The sequence below is a fragment of the Pollicipes pollicipes genome, unplaced genomic scaffold (assembly GCF_011947565.3).
Source record: "Pollicipes pollicipes isolate AB1234 unplaced genomic scaffold, Ppol_2.1 Scaffold_6035;HRSCAF=7159_pilon_pilon_pilon, whole genome shotgun sequence".
In the NCBI taxonomy this organism is placed as follows: Eukaryota; Metazoa; Arthropoda; class Thecostraca; order Pollicipedomorpha; family Pollicipedidae; genus Pollicipes; species Pollicipes pollicipes.
The window spans coordinates 21,878-26,010 of NW_023596800.1; the positions used below are offsets into that span (position 1 = coordinate 21,878).

A 4,133-nucleotide genomic window follows, 5' to 3' on the forward strand; every position below is an offset into this window, starting at 1 on the left:
TCTAGCGCGCTTCATCTAACGAGAAACATAATGGTACAAATCAAAGGAAAACTCTACTGAGGCCGGAGAAACGAAACCCGCTACCATCATCGCTTGAAACCTTTTTGGCGACACCTATCTTTGTCGCATGACTGTATTGTGGTTCCCAGCCCACTGATGCAATCAGGAGTGTGGTGGGATTTCATTGCCCGCAAAGGAAAACATGACAAAAACAAGGCTAACCATTCGTGATTTCACACTCGTCAGTTTTGGCTCCGCACAATATTATTTTTAGGGGTGAACGAGAACCCGTCAACACCACATCGAAGCACTATATCGCTACCGTTCTGATACCTTTTGGGGGTCGTGGGACAACTTCACGGGCTCGATCAGGACGAATATGGCTACTACAGGACAGCGAGACACCGCACACGCTACGAGTCTTACTAGACTGGTTGGCGAATATTGTTTTCGGAAGGCCACGTCAGCCATACTGTGGCTTCTCACTGGCCAACTCGTCGTCCCTGGACTATGTGCGATGGGATTACCTCAAGGGACCACGTCCACGTACGCAAGCTAGTGACCTTTCAGGATCTCAACACTGCCCTCATACTTGAGATGAGACAGGTCACGGTCAACAAGATCGAACGCACGATTCCTTGATCGAGCGGAAGATTGGACATCTGTAGTAGGCTTGGATGGCTTAAAGCCAGGAGCCCATTAGATATCGCATTCAGCATTGAGGAGTCACCAGAATTCAGGGATGTATTCCGTTGTCCCGATTTGTTGGACATGGAATCACTGATGACTGTCACTGTCGCTAATCGTGTTTTGCGACTGAATTGCCAGTCTAATGCCAAAATACTCGTGATTGTGCGATAAACACACGTGCCCCTGATGCGAAAAACTTAAGTGAAGTTTTATCTTGGCTTCCTTACCAATGCCCCACATATGGCTGGTCTCCGAGGAGGTCACTAGACGACGCCTTGTCCCGGCGTCGAGTTCCGCTTTCCCGTTATCGAGCGGGAGGAACGGCCACATTCCGGTAGGAAGGATTGTGTGCGAAGTGTGTTAGTTGCAAGAAAAAATTGCGGTGGAACAATTTTGACTAACGACCGTAGGCGATATCTAGAACACCAGCACTATGGTGGTGTCGGGTCGATAGTGTGCTGACTACTCGCCTCCCTCTCACCGCTCACGCGGTAGCCATTGGCGAAGGAGCAGCGTGCTGGGCTTCGAGCTGTGCGCGTGCCGGGTGTGGGACTGGATGCCTCCTCTCGGATCAAAACCAGGCGTGCGATGGCCGGGAATCGAACCCGGGTCAACTGCTTGGAAGGCAGCTATGCTCACCACTATACCACCATCGCCTGCGTTCATTGCAAAGTGCTGCATATAATGCTTGCACCAGCACTTGGTTTTCCTTAAAAGTGAAAGTGGGCCAGTGAGTGTCACGCGTAGTTATTATAGGTCTGTCTGTCATTTGACGTCTGACGAAATGACGTTTACAAGACAACCATATACTTTCCAACCACATAAAAGGTACGTCCTGGTATGCAAAGCACGTCTTGAACGTCTCGGGAGGACACCGAATAGGCGTTTTGATCTCACATCAAAATATATCCTCAAATCCTGCGTGAAAGGATGTCTGGAAGGGCACTTAAAAACTTTGAAAGTGGGGTTACATTATCTTACATTATCCTTTGATGACATCCCTTTGCCATCGCATCTTAAAATTGCTCCAATTTAGAACGTTACGTTACGTTGAAGGGAATGTTCCAGCTTTGAAGTCATTCAAGCAGGCATCATATATGAACGAGACTCAATGCGTCAAGTTTTTTGCCTACTTACGCCATCGTACCTCGCACAGCATTGAGTGGGTCTAATTGACCGCCGTTATCTCTGGAATCGTGCTCACGACGCCAGATATGAACGAACTCGATTTTTTTTCGTATTTCCCTTGATCGCTGCCAGTAGCGCCGGCAGGAAGGGAGCAACGGGGGCATGTGCATCCCCCTTAGGATCCCGAGAGGCCCGACGGGCCTTTCGGGATCTACGGCTGAAGCCTGAATTGAGGCTTAAAGGGCCCGAAAAGCCGACCGGAGGTTGTGTTGAGGGGCCGGCCCTGCGGGCCAGGAACATTAATGACATCAGAGCGTCATGTGTGCTAATCAGGGGCCCTGAGTCGATAAGGGCCTATACGTCGGTCAGACAACCACTAGTTAAGCATAGTCGGCAAACCGTGTCGGCATGGCCTGGTGGCCCATTGCCCAATCATGAACAAAGTAGGAGCCAGAGATTTACATTGTTCGGGGGCCCCAGCGTCTGTCAGGGGTGTGCCACAGTGCCTCACATGGGGTCCTGTGTTGGACAGGAATCCCGAATCATCCAGAGGCAGCAGACTATAGTCTTGAGGAGGCGTGAAGAGCCTGGAGGGCCCACCGGGGCCGGCGAGCAAGGGCCCCCGTATTGGAGAGCTAAAGGACACGAAGTGCTGGTCGACGTCTCATTCAGGGGCTCCAGCCTGCAGGGATGGGTCCTAATGTGGACGGTTCAAGGACGGACCTTTTTGTCTATCGGGGACCCCGGTATCGATATGTGCCTAGGTGTAAGTCAGGCACCATCATGTAGCGTATATCAGCTGGCGTGTCATATGGGCCGGGGGTCAACGTCCAATCAGGTACAAAGCCGGGAGGGCAAGCGAATTACAACATTGGTCGAAGGCCCTTATATCTGTCAGGGCGGGGCCCGCCTGTGCCTAAACACGTTAAAAACGTAGGTGGCCAAAGGGCGCTGGATGGACTATCATTTACACATTTCAAAACGAACTGTTCACTTATCAGCATTCGAGAAGCATTTTGGGGAACAACTGCTTGGAAGCAAGAAATGTTGAGGGTACGTACCGAGTGCCTGCAGTTGGACCGCACAGAGCAGTACGACGAAGAATACCGGTTGGTGACAACCCATGTTGTCGCTCGCTGCAAGAAGTGGACGCGGAAGTGTGTTACGCCGGGCCCAGGAGGGGCAGTCAGTGACCTTTACGCAGCCAGCTGGCCATGCGACAGCGGCCGGGCGTAATGACGCGTCATCTTCGCGACAAGTGACCTTTGTGTTGCAGAAGTTGGCCGAAGTTGGCCGAAGTAGATGTCAAGCTCATGAAGTTGTGTATGCTTGTGTATGCGGCTGTAATGCTCGAGAATAAATACCTTGTCCATTTAAAGCAAGTGAGTAGCTCAAGCTGCGCATAGAAATTACTAAAAAATTGGAGAGCCCCGGGTAAATAATCTTTAACTTTGTTTCCATGGTCATTAGCAGTTTTTTAGGATGACATCTTGCAATTTTAAGTTCCATTCTGTATCCTAAAATAGAACACTAATGCGCCGCAAACAGCAAGCTTCTTCAGAACGGTTAGTATCTCCACCGATCGGAATGTGGACGTCTTTACAGAATGCGTAGTCGCCATTTTTGCCACGCTCTGGGGAAAAATACATTAAATCCGCAGCTCCTTTAAAAGCTCCCCGTGTCTGTTATAATGGATGGGCGTGGGAAAGAAATGTTCATGCCTACCTTACGACATTCCGTGCTATCTTTTAACCTTTGCCTATCTCTCCTGGTTCCGCACTGATAACGCTGCGCACCCCGTACCCCGTTTACGCTGCGTTAAACGTAACATCCCAGAATGGTTTGTTAAGGCCCTAAATGAAACTCGAAACAAGTAATAGCCGTGTTTCTTGCCAGGAGAAGGGCCCAACAGCATTCGGCTATTGGGCTTTAATTCGTTTTCAAAAGATATTATCACGACTTGCAACAACACCTGAACGTAAAGTTAAGTTGTCCAACACCCCCCTCTTTCCCCTGTTACACCTCCGTACGCTACATCAACAGCCCTTCCCTCCATTCATAGCGAAGTTTATAGAGGCCCTTGAAGCCAGATTTTAATCTGTGTGCACATTTATTTTGTTTCACGGAATAGCTAGAAACCTTGGACTCTGTAGTGCTCCATATGCACTTGCAAGCGTCTGGATATTTAGCATTACAAACGGTTCAAAACGACGGGTTAACAAAAGTTGCACTTGGTTCCGATGAAAACAGATACACCGGGTGGTAATGCTGGCAATATATTCTATATCTGCAATGCATTTTGAATTTTATAAATC

At 49.4% G+C, this 4,133-nt stretch overlaps 1 non-coding gene across 1 annotated transcript; it reads right to left on the minus strand.

Moving 5' to 3' along the window:
• Positions 1-1,274: 1,274 nt before the first annotated feature.
• TRNAG-UCC (transfer RNA glycine (anticodon UCC)) lies at positions 1,275-1,346 on the minus strand. Its single transcript has one exon. It is a non-coding gene; the product is annotated as a tRNA-Gly (tRNA).
• Positions 1,347-4,133: the final 2,787 nt, after the last annotated feature.